The sequence below is a fragment of the Symphalangus syndactylus genome, chromosome 20 (genome assembly GCF_028878055.3).
Source record: "Symphalangus syndactylus isolate Jambi chromosome 20, NHGRI_mSymSyn1-v2.1_pri, whole genome shotgun sequence".
NCBI lineage: Eukaryota > Metazoa > Chordata > Mammalia > Primates > Hylobatidae > Symphalangus > Symphalangus syndactylus.
The window spans coordinates 32,930,005-32,943,119 of NC_072442.2; positions in this window are offsets into that span (position 1 = coordinate 32,930,005).

The window sequence follows — 13,115 nt, forward strand, 5'->3', positions numbered from 1 at the left end:
CCACTATAGGCCCCTTAGCGCTCCGAATGTCCATTTGCAGTTTCTAGAGAAAGAGTGTTTCAGAACTCCTCAAACAAAAGCAACGTTGAACTCTTTTATTTGAATGCACAGAATGGAAAGAAGTTTCACAAAATGCTTCTGTGTGGTTTTCATTTGAAGATATTCCTTTTTCCACTGCAGGCCCCTTAGCACTCCGAATGTTGGCTTCCATTTTTTACAGAAAGAGGGTTTCAGAATTCCTCAATCTATAGTAAGGTTCAACTCTGTTAGTTGAATGGACAGATGAGGAAGAAGTTTCACAGAATTCTTCTGTGTTGTGTTTATTTCAGGATATTACTTTTTCCACTATATTTCCCTTAGCGCTCCGAATGTCCACTTGCAGTTTCTGCAGAAAGAGTGTTGCAGAACTCCTCAATCAAAAGTAAGGTTCAACTCTGTTAGTTCAATGCACAGATCAGAAAGAAGATTCAGAGAATGCTTCTGTGTAGTTTTTATTTGAAGATATTCCCTGTTCCGCCATAGGCCCCTTAGTAAGGTTCAACTCTGTTAGTTGAATGCACAGATCAGAATGCAGTTTCACAGAAAGTTTCAGTGTTGTATTTATATGAACATACTCCCTTTTCCACTATAGGCCCCTTAGTTCTCGGAATTTTCAATTTCAGTTTTTACAGAAAGCGTGTTTCAGAACTCTTCAATGAAAAGTAATGTTCAACTCTGCTAGTTGAATGCACAGATCAGAAAGAAGTTTCACAGAATGCTTCTGCGTAGTTTTTAATTGAAGATATTCCTTTTTCCACTATCGGCCACTTAGTGCTCCGAATGTCCACTTGCATTTTCTACAGAAAGAGTGTTTCCGAACTCCTCTCTCAAAAGTCAGGTTCAATTCTGTAATTTGAATACACAGATCAGAAAGAAGTTTCACAGAATGATTCTGTGTAGTTTTCAGTTGAAGATACACCTTTTTCCACAGTAGGCCCCTTTGCGCTCCGAATTTCCACTTGCAGTCTCTACTGAAAGAGTTTTTCAGAGCTCCTCAATCAAAAGTAAGGTTCAACACTGTTAGTTGAGTGCAAAGATCAGAAAGTACTTTCACAGAATGTTTCTGTGTAGTTTTTATTTGAAGATACTCCCTTTTCCACTATAGGCCCCATTGTGCACGGAATTTCACTTTCCGTTTTTACAGAAAGAGAGTTTCAGAACTCCTCAATCAAAAGTAAGGTTCAACTCCCTTACTTGAATGAACAGATCAGCAAGAAGTTTCACAGAATGCTTCTGTGTAGTCTTTATTTGAAGACATTCCTTTTTCCACTATAGGCCCCTTAGCGCTTTGAATGTCCGCTTGCAGTTTATACAGAAAGAGCGTTTCAGAACTCCTCAATCAAAAGTAAGGTTCAACTCTGTTAGTTGATTGAACAGATCGGAAAGAAGTTTCACAGAATGCTTCTGTGTAGTTTTTATTTGAAGATATTCCTTTTTCCCCTGTAGGCCCCTTAGCGCACCGAATGTCCGCTTGCAGTTACTACAGAAAGAGTGTTTCAGAACTCCTCAATCAAAAGTAAGGTTCAACTCCGTTAGTTGAATGCCCAGGTCAGAAAGAAGTTATACAGAATGCTTCTGTGTAGTTTTTATTTGAAGATATTCCCTGTTCCACTATAGGCCCCTTAGTGCTCGGAATATCCACTTGACATTTTTACATAAAGAGTGTTTCAGAACTCCTCAAACAAAAGTAAGGTTCAACTCTGTGAGTTGAATGCACAGATCAGAATGTAGTTTCACAGAATGTTTCTGTGTAGTTTTTATTTGAAGATACTCCCTTTTCCACTATAGGCCCCTTCTTTCTCGGAATTTCCGCTTTCAGTTTTTAGAGAAAGAGTGTTTCAGAACTCTTCAATTAAAAGTAAGGTTCAACTTTGTTAGTTGAATGCACAGATCAGAAAGAAGTTTCACAGAATGCTTCTGTGTAGTTTTTAATTGAACATATTCCTTTTTCCACTGTAGGCCCCTTAGCGCTCCGAATGTCCACTTGCATTTTCTACAGAAAGAGTGTTTCCGAACTCCTCTATCAAAAGTCAGGTTCAATTCTGTAATTTGAATACACAGATCAGAAAGAAGTTTCACAGAATGCTTCTGTGTACTTTTCAGTTGAAAAGATTCCTTTTTCCACTGTAGGCCCACTAGCGCTCCGAATGTCCACTTGCAGTTTCTACAGAAAGAGTGTTTCAGAGCTCCTCAATCAAAAGTAAGGTTCAACTCTGTTAGTTGAATGCACAGATCAGAAAGTAGTTTCACAGAATGCTTCTGTGTAGTTTTTATATGAAGATATTTCCTTTTCCACTATAGGCCCCTTAGCGCTCGGAATGTCCACTTGTAGTTTTTGCAGAAAGAGGGTTTCAGAACTCGTCAATGAAAAATAAGGTTCAACTCTGTTAGTTGAATACACAGATCAGAAAGAAGTTTCACAGAATGCTTCTGTGTAGTTTTTATTTGAAGATATTCCTTTATCCACTATGGGCCCCTTAGAGTTTCGAATGTCTGCTTGCATTTTCTACAAAAAGAGTGTTTCAGAACTCCTCCATCAAAAATACGGTTCAACTCTGTAAGTTGAATGCACAGATCAGAACGGAGTTTCACAGAATGTTTCTCTGTAGCTTTTATTTGAAGATATTCCCTTTTCCACGATAGGCCCCTTATTGCTCGGAATTTTCACTTTCAGTTTTTACAGAAAGAGTGTTTCAGAACTCCTCAATCAAAAGTAAGGTTTAACTCTGTTTGTTGAATGCACAGATCAGCAAGAAGGTTCACAGAATGCTTCTGTGTAGTTTTTATTTGAAGATATTCCTTATTCCACTATAGGTCCCTTAGTTCTTTGAATGTCGGCTTGCAGTTTCTACAGAAAGAGTGTTTCAGAACTCCTCAATCAAAAGTAAGGTTCAACTTTGTTAGTTGAATGCACTGATCAGAAAGAAGTTTCACAGAATGCTTCTGTGTAGTTTTTATTTGAAGATATTCCTTTTTCCACTATAGGTCCCCTAGTGCTTTGAATGTCGGCTTGCAGTTTCTACAGAAAGAGTGTTTCAGAACTCCTCAATCAAAAGTAAGGTTCAACTCTGTTAGTTGAATGCACTGATCAGAAAGAAGTTTCACAGAATGCTTCTGTGTAGTTTTTGTATGAAGATATTCCTTTTTCCACTATAGGCCCCTTAGCGCTCCGAATGTCCGCTTGCAATTTCTACAGAAAGAGTGTTGGAGAACTGCTAAATCTAAAGTAACGTTCAACTCTCTAAGTTGAATGCACTGATCAGAAAGAAGTTTCATAGAATGCTTCTGTGTGGTTTTTATTTGAAGATATTTTTTTTTCCACTATAGGCCCCTTAGCGCTCCGAATGTCCATTTGCAGTTTCTAGAGAAAGAGTGTTTCAGAACTCCTCAAACAAAAGCAACGTTGAACTCTTTTATTTGAATGCACAGAATGGAAAGAAGTTTCACAAAATGCTTCTGTGTGGTTTTAATTTGAAGATATTCCTTTTTCCACTGCAGGCCCCTTAGTGCTCCGAATGTCGGCTTCCATTTTTTACAGAAAGAGGGTTTCAGAGTTCCTCAATCTATAGTAATGTTCAACTCTGTTAGTTGAATGGACAGATGAGGAAGAAGTTTCACAGAATTCTTCTGTGTTGTGTTTATTTGAGGATATTACTTTTTCCACTATATTTCCCTTAGCGCTCCGAATGTCCACTTGCAGTTTCTACAGAAAGAGTGTTGCAGAACTCCTCCATCAAAAGTAAGGTTCAACTCTGTTAGTTGAATGCACAGATCAGAAAGAAGTTTCAGAGAATGCTTCTGTGTAGTTTTTATTTGAAGATATTCCCTGTTCCGCCATAGGCCCCTTAGTAAGGTTCAACTCTGTTAGTTGAATGCACAGATCAGAATGTAGTTTCACAGAAAGTTTCAGTGTAGTATTTATTTGAACATACTCCCTTTTCCACTATAGGCCCCTTAGTTCTCGGAATTTTCAATTTCAGTTTTTACAGAAAGCGTGTTTCAGAACTCTTCAATCGAAAGTAATGTTCAACTCTGCTAGTTGAATGCACAGATCAGAAAGAAGTTTCACAGAATGCTTCTGCGTAGTTTTTAATTGAAGATATTCCTTTTTCCACTATCGGCCACTTAGTGCTGCGAATGTCCACTTGCATTTTCTACAGAAAGAGTGTTTCCGAACTCCCCTATCAAAAGTCAGGTTCAATTCTGTAATTTGAATACACAGATCAGAAAGAAGTTTCACAGAATGAGTCTATGTAGTTTTCAGTTGAAGATACTCCTTTTTCCACAGTAGGCCCCTTTGCGCTCCGAATTTCCACTTGCAGTCTCTACTGAAAGAGTATTTCAGAACTCTTCAATCAAAAGTAAGGTTCAACTCTGTTAGTTGAATGCACAGATCAGAAAGGAGTTTCACAGAATGCTTCTGCGTAGTTTTTAATTGAAGATATTCCTTTTTCCACTACAGGCCCCTTAGTGCTCCGAATGTCCACTTGCATTTTCTACAGAAAGAGTGTTTCCGAACTCCTCTATCAAAAGTCAGGTTCATTTCTGTAATTTGAATACACAGATCAGAAAGAAGTTTCACAGAATGCTTCTGTGTAGTTTTCGGTTGAAGATATTCCTTTTTCCACTGTAGGCCCCTTAGCGCTCCGAATTTCCACTTGCAGTCTCTACTGAAAGAGTTTTTCAGAGCTCCTCAATCAAAAGTAAGGTTCAACACTGTTAGTTGAGTGCACAGATCAGAAAGTACTTTCACAGAATGTTTCTGTGTAGTTTTTATTTGAAGATACTCCCTTTTCCACTATAGGCCCCATTGTGCTCGGAATTTCACATTCCGTTTTTACAGAAAGAGAGTTTCAGAACTCCTCCATCAAAAGTAAGGTTCAACTCCCTTACTTGAATGAACAGATCAGCAAGAAGTTTCACAGAATGCTTCTGTGTAGTCTTTATTTGAAGATATTCCTTTTTCCACTATAGGCCCCTTAGCGCTTTGAATGTCCGCTTGCAGTTTCTACAGAAAGAGTGTTTCAGAACTCCTCAATCAAAAGTAAGGTTCAACTCTGTTAGTTGATTGAACAGATCGGAAAGAAGTTTCACAGAATGCTTCTGTGTAGTTTTTATTTGAAGATATTCCTTTTTCCTCTGTAGGCCCCTTAGCGCTCCGAATGTCCGCTTGCAGTTACTACAGAAAGAGTGTATCAGAACTCCTCAATCAAAAGTAAGGTTTAACTCCGTTAGTTGAATGCCCAGATCAGAAAGAAGTTATACAGAGTGCTTCTGTGTAGTTTTTATTTGAAGATATTCCTTTATCCACTATAGGCCCCTTAGTGCTCTTAATATCCACTTGACATTTTTACATAAAGAGTGTCTCAGAACTCCTCAAACAAAAGTAAGGTTCAACTCTGTGAGTTGAATGCACAGATCAGAATGTAGTTTCACAGAATGTTTCTGTGTAGTTTTTATTTGAAGATACTCCCTTTTCCACTAGAGGCCCCTTCTTTCTCGGAATTTCCGCTTTCAGTTTTTAGAGAAAGAGTGTTTCAGAACTCTTCAATCAAAAGTAAGGTTCAACTTTGTTAGTTGAATGCACAGATAAGAAAGAAGTTTCACAGAATGCTTCTATGTACTTTTCAGTTGAAAAGATTCCTTTTTCCACTGTAGGCCCACTAGCGCTCTGAATGTCCACTTGCAGTTTCTACAGAAAGAGTGTTTCAGAGCTCCTCAATCAAAAGTAAGGTTCAACTCTGTTAGTTGAATGCACAGATCAGAAAGTAGTTTCACAGAATGCTTCTGGGTAGTTTTTATATGAAGATATTTCCTTTTCCACTATAGGCCCCTTAGCGCTCGGAATGTCCACTTGTAGTTTTTGCAGAAAGAGGGTTTCAGAACTCGTCAATGAAAAATAAGGTTCAACTCTGTTAGTTGAATACACAGATCAGCAAGAAGGTTCACAGAATGCTTCTGTGTAGTTTTTATTTGAAGATATTCCTTTATCCACTATGGGCCCCTTAGAGTTTCGAATGTCTGCTTGCATTTTCTTCAAAAAGAGTGTTTCAGAACTCCTCCATCAAAAATAAGGTTCAACTCTGTTAGTTGAATGCACTGATCAGAAAGAAGTTTCACAGAATGCTTCTGTGTAGTTTTTGTATGAAGATATTCCTTTTTCCACTATAGGCCCCTTAGCGCTCTGAATGTCCGCTTGCAGTTTCTACAGAAAGAGTGTTGGAGAACTGCTAAATCTAAGGTAATGTTCAACTCTCTAAGTTGAATGCGCTGATCAGAAAGAAGTTTCACACAATGCTTCTGTGTGGTTTTTATTTGAAGATATTTTTTTTTTCCACTATAGGCCCCCTAGCGCTCCGAATGTCCGCTTGCAGTTTCTACAGAAAGAGTGTTGGAGAACTGCTAAATCTAAACTAACGTTCAACTCTCTAAGTTGAATGCACTGATCAGAAAGAAGTTTCACAGAATGCTTCTGTGTGGTTTTTATTTGAAGATATTTTTTTTTCCACTATAGGCCCCTTAGCGCTCCAAATGTCCATTTGCAGTTTCTAGAGAAAGAGTGTTTCAGAACTCCTCAAACAAAAGCAACATTGAACTCTTTTATTTGAATGCACAGAATGGAAAGAAGTTTCACAAAATGCTTCTGTGTGGTTTTAATTTGAAGATATTCCTTTTTCCACTGCAGGCCCCTTAGCGCTCCGAATGTCGGCTTCCATTTTTTACAGAAAGAGGGTTTCAGAATTCCTCAATCTATAGTAAGGTTCAACTCTGTTAGTTGAATGGACAGATGAGGAAGAAGTTTCACAGAATTCTTCTGTGTTGTGTTTATTTGAGGATATTACTTTTTCCACTATATTTCCCTTAGCGCTCCGAATGTCCACTTGCAGTTTCTACAGAAAGAGTGTTGCAGAACTCCTCCATCAAAAGTAAGGTTCAACTCTGTTAGTTGAATGCACAGATCAGAAAGAAGTTTCAGAGAATGCTTCTGTGTAGTTTTTATTTGAAGATATTCCCTGTTCCGCCATAGGCCCCTTAGTAAGGTTCAACTCTGTTAGTTGAATGCACAGATCAGAATGTAGTTTCACAGAAAGTTTCAGTGTAGTATTTATTTGAACATACTCCCTTTTCCACTATAGGCCCCTTAGTTCTCGGAATTTTCAATTTCAGTTTTACAGAAAGCGTGTTTCAGAACTCTTCAATCGAAAGTAATGTTCAACTCTGCTAGTTGAATGCACAGATCAGAAAGAAGTTTCACAGAATGCTTCTGCGTAGTTTTTAATTGAAGATATTCCTTTTTCCACTATCGGCCACTTAGTGCTGCGAATGTCCACTTGCATTTTCTACAGAAAGAGTGTTTCCGAACTCCCCTATCAAAAGTCAGGTTCAATTCTGTAATTTGAATACACAGATCAGAAAGAAGTTTCACAGAATGAGTCTATGTAGTTTTCAGTTGAAGATACTCCTTTTTCCACAGTAGGCCCCTTTGCGCTCCGAATTTCCACTTGCAGTCTCTACTGAAAGAGTGTTTCAGAACTCTTCAATCAAAAGTAAGGTTCAACTCTGTTAGTTGAATGCACAGATCAGAAAGGAGTTTCACAGAATGCTTCTGCGTAGTTTTTAATTGAAGATATTCCTTTTTCCACTACAGGCCCCTTAGTGCTCCGAATGTCCACTTGCATTTTCTACAGAAAGAGTGTTTCCGAACTCCTCTATCAAAAGTCAGGTTCATTTCTGTAATTTGAATACACAGATCAGAAAGAAGTTTCACAGAATGCTTCTGTGTAGTTTTCGGTTGAAGATATTCCTTTTTCCACTGTAGGCCCCTTAGTGCTCCGAATTTCCACTTGCAGTCTCTACTGAAAGAGTTTTTCAGAGCTCCTCAATCAAAAGTAAGGTTCAACACTGTTAGTTGAGTGCACAGATCAGAAAGTACTTTCACAGAATGTTTCTGTGTAGTTTTTATTTGAAGATACTCCCTTTTCCACTATAGGCCCCATTGTGCTCGGAATTTCACTTTCCGTTTTTACAGAAAGAGAGTTTCAGAACTCCTCAATCAAAAGTAAGGTTCAACTCCCTTACTTGAATGAACAGATCAGCAAGAAGTTTCACAGAATGCTTCTGTCTAGACTTTATTTGAAGATATTCCTTTTTCCACTATAGGCCCCTTAGCGCTTTGAATGTCCGCTTGCAGTTTCTACAGAAAGAGTGTTTCAGAACTCCTCAATCAAAAGTAAGGTTCAACTCTGTTAGTTGATTGAACAGATCGGAAAGAAGTTTCACAGAATGCTTCTGTGTAGTTTTTATTTGAAGATATTCCTTTTTCCCCTGTAAGCCCCTTAGCGCTCCGAATGTCCGCTTGCAGTTACTACAGAAAGAGTGTTTCAGAACTCCTCAATCAAAAGTAAGGTTTAACTCCGTTAGTTGAATGCCCAGATCAGAAAGAAGTTATACAGAATGCTTCTGTGTAGTTTTTATTTGAAGATATTCCCTGTTCCACTATAGGCCCCTTAGTGCTCTTAATATCCACTTGACATTTTTACATAAAGAGTGTCTCAGAACTCCTCAAACAAAAGTAAGGTTCAACTCTGTGAGTTGAATGCACAGATCAGAATGTAGTTTCACAGAATGTTTCTGTGTAGTTTTTATTTGAAGATACTCCCTTTTCCACTAGAGGCCCCTTCTTTCTCGGAATTTCCGCTTTCAGTTTTTAGAGAAAGAGTGTTTCAGAGCTCTTCAATCAAAAGTAAGGTTCAACTTTGTTAGTTGAATGCACAGATCAGAAAGAAGTTTCACAGAATGCTTCTGTGTAGTTTTTAATTGAACATATTCCTTTTTCCACTGTAGGCCCCTTAGCGCTCCGAATGTCCACTTGCATTTTCTACAGAAAGAGTGTTTCCGAACTCCTCTATCAAAAGTCAGGTTCAATTCTGTAATTTGAATACACAGATCAGAAAGAAGTTTCACAGAATGCTTCTGTGTAGTTTTTATATGAAGATATTTCCTTTTCCACTATAGGCCCCTTAGCGCTCGGAATGTCCACTTGTAGTTTTTGCAGAAAGAGGGTTTCAGAACTCGTCAATGAAAAATAAGGTTCAACTCTGTTGGTTGAATACACAGATCAGCAAGAAGGTTCACAGAATTCTTCTGTGTAGTTTTTATTTGAAGATATTCCTTTATCCACTATGGGCCCCTTAGAGTTTCGAATGTCTGCTTGCATTTTCTTCAAAAAGAGTGTTTCAGAACTCCTCCATCAAAAATAAGGTTCAACTCTGTTAGTTGAATGCACTGATCAGAAAGAAGTTTCACAGAATGCTTCTGTGTAGTTTTTGTATGAAGATATTCGTTTTTCCACTATAGGCCCCTTAGCGCTCTGAATGTCCGCTTGCAGTTTCTACAGAAAGAGTGTTGGAGAACTGCTAAATCTAAGGTAAAGTTCAACTCTCTAAGTTGAATGCGCTGATCAGAGAGAAGTTTCACACAATGCTTCTGTGTGGTTTTTATTTGAAGATATTTTTTTTTTCCACTATAGGCCCCCTAGCGCTCCGAATGTCCGCTTGCAGTTTCTACAGAGAGAGTGTTGGAGAACTGCTAAATCTAAAGTAACGTTCAACTCTCTAAGTTGAATGCACTGATCAGAAAGAAGTTTCACAGAATGCTTCTGTGTGGTTTTTATTTGAAGATATTTTTTTTTCCACTATAGGCCCCTTAGCGCTCCGAATGTCCATTTGCAGTTTCTAGAGAAAGAGTGTTTCAGAACTCCTCAAACAAAAGCAACGTTGAACTCTTTTATTTGAATGCACAGAATGGAAAGAAGTTTCACAAAATGCTTCTGTGTAGTTTTAATTTGAAGATATTCCTTTTTCCACTGCAGGCCCCTTAGGGCTCCGAATGTCGGCTTCCATTTTTTACAGAAAGAGGGTTTCAGAATTCCTCATTCTAAAGTAAGTTTCAACACTGTTAGTTGAATGGACAGATGAGGAAGATGTTTCACAGAATTCTTCTGTGTTGTTTTTATTTGAGGATATTACTTTTTCCACTATATTTCCCTTAGCGCTCCGAATGTCCACTTGCAGTTTCTACAGAAAGAGTGTTGCAGAACTCCTCAATCAAAAGTAAGGTTCAACTCTGTTTGTTGAATGCACAGATCAGAAAGAAGATTCAGAGAATGCTTCTGTGTAGTTTTAATTTGTAGATATTCCCTGTTCCGCCATAGGCCCCTTAGTAAGGTTCAACTCTGTTAGTTGAATGCACAGATCAGAATGTAGTTTCACAGAAAGTTTCAGTGTAGTATTTATTTGAACATACTCCCTTTTCCACTATAGGCCCCTTAGTTCTCGGAATTTTCAATTTCAGTTTTTACAGAAAGCGTGTTTCAGAACTCTTCAATCGAAAGTAATGTTCAACTCTGCTAGTTGAATGCACATACCAGAAAGAAGTTTCACAGAATGCTTCTGCGTACTTTTTAATTGAACATATTCCTTTTTCCACTATAGGCCACTTAGTGCTCCGAATGTCCACTTGCATTTTCTACAGAAAGAGTGTTTCCGAACTCCTCTATCAAAAGTCGGATTCAATTCTGTAATTTGAATACACAGATCAGAACGAAGTTTCACAGAATGATTCTGTGTAGTTTTCAGTTGAAGATACTCCTTTTTCCACAGTAGGCCCCTTTGCGCTCCGAATTTCCACTTGCAGTCTCTACTGAAAGAGTGTTTCAGAACTCTTCAATCTAAAGTAAGGTTCAAATCTGTTAGTTGAATGCACAGATCAGAAAGAAATTTTACAGAATGCTTCTGCGTAGTTTTTAATTGAAGATATTCCTTTATCCACTACAGGCCCCTTAGTGCTCCGAATGTGCACTTGCATTTTCTACAGAAAGAGTGTTTCCGAACTCCTCTATCAAAAGTCAGCTTCATTTCTGTAATTTGAATACACAGATCAGAAAGAAGTTTCACAGAATGCTTCTGTGTAGTTTTCGGTTGAAGATATTCCTTTTTCCACTGTAGGCCCCTTAGCGCTCCGAATTTCCACTTGCAGTTTCTACTGAAAGAATTTTTCAGATCTCCTCAATCAAAAGTAAAGTTCAACACTGTTAGTTGAGTGCACAGATCAGAAAGTACTTTCACAGAATGTTTCAGTGTAGTTTTTATTTGAAGATACTCCCTTTTCCACTATAGGCCCCATTGTGCTCGGAATTTCACTTTCCGTTTTTACAGAAAGAGAGTTTCAGAACTCCTCAATCAAAAGTAAGGTTCAACTCCCTTACTTGAATGAACAGATCAGCAAGAAGTTTCACAGAATGCTTCTGTGTAGTCTTTATTTGAAGATATTCCTTTTTCCACTATAGGCCTCTTAGCGCTTTGAATGTCCGCTTGCAGTTTCTACAGAAAGTGTGTTTCAGAACTCCTCAATCAAAAGTAAGGTTCAACTCTGTTAGTTGATTGAACAGATCGGAAAGAAGTTTCACAGAATGCTTCTGTGTAGTCTTTATTTGAAGATATTCCTTTTTCCCCTGTAGGCCCCTTAGCGCTCCGAATGTCCGCTTGCAGTTACTACAGAAAGAGTGTTTCAGAACTCCTCAATCAAAAGTAAGGTTCAACTCCGTTAGTTGAATGCCCAGATCAGAAAGAAGTTATACAGAATGCTTCTGTTTAATTTTTGTTTGAAGATATTCCTTTATCCACTATAGGCCCCTTAGTGCCCAAAGTGTCCGCTTCCAGTTTCTACAAAAAGAGTGTTTCAGAACTCCTCAATCAAAAGTAACGTTCAACTCGGTTAGTTGAATGCAGAGATCAGAAAGAAGTTTCACAGAATGATTCTGTGTAGTTTTTATTTGAAGATATTCCTTTTTCCACTATAGGCCCCTTAGTGCTCCAAATGTCCGCTTGCAGTTACTTCAGAAAGAGTGTTTCAGACTCCTCACTAAACAGTAATGTTCTACACTGTTAGTTGAATGCAGAGATAAGAAAGAAGTTTCACAGAATGCTTCTGTGTAGTTTTTATTTGAAGATATTCCTTTTTCCACTATAGGCCCCTTAGAGTTTCAAATGTCCGCTTGCAGTTTCTACAGAAAGAGTGTTTCAAAACTCCTCAATCAAAAGTAAGGTTCAAGTCCGCTAGTTGAATGCACCGACCATAAAGTACTTTCACAGATAGCTTGTGTGTAGTTTTTATATGAAGATATTCCTTTTTCCTCTTTATGCCCCTTAGCGCTCCGAATATCCGCCTGCATTTACTACAGTAAGAGTGTCTCAGAACTCCTCAATCAAAAGTAAGGTTCAACTCTCTAAGTTGAATGCATAGATCAGAAAGAAGTTTCACAGAATTCTTCTGTGTAGTATTTATTTGAAGATATTCCTTTTTCCACTACAGGCCCCTTAGCGCTCCGAATGTCCCTTTGCAGTTTCTACAGAAACAGTGTTTCAGAACTCCTCAATCAAAAATAAGGTTCAACTCTGTTAGTTGAATGCACAAATCAGAAAGTAGTTTCACAGAATGTTTCTGTGTAGTTTTTATTTGAAGATATTCATTTTTCCACTATAGGCCCCATAGCGCTCCAAATGTCTGCTTCCAGTTTCTAAAGAAAGATTGTTTCAGAACTTCTCAATCAAAAGTAAGGTTCAACTCCGTTAGTTGAATGCCCAGATCAGAAAGAAGTTATACAGAATGCTTCTGTGTAGTTTTTATTTGAAGATATTCCCTGTTCCACTATAGGCCCCTTAGTGCTCGGAATATCCACTTGACATTTTTACATAAAGAGTGTTTCAGAACTCCTCAAACAAAAGTAAGGTTCAACTCTGTGAGTTGAATGCACAGATCAGAATGTAGTTTCACAGAATGTTTCTGTGTAGTTTTTATTTGAAGATACTCCCTTTTCCACTATAGGCCCCTTCTTTCTCAGAATTTCCGCTTTCAGTTTTTAGAGAAAGAGTGTTTCAGAACTCTTCAATCAAAAGTAAGGTTCAACTTTGTTAGTTGAATGCACAGATAAGAAAGAAGTTTCACAGAATGCTTCTGTGTAGTTTTTAATTGAACATATTCCTTTTTCCACTGTAGGCCCCTTAGCGCTCCGAATG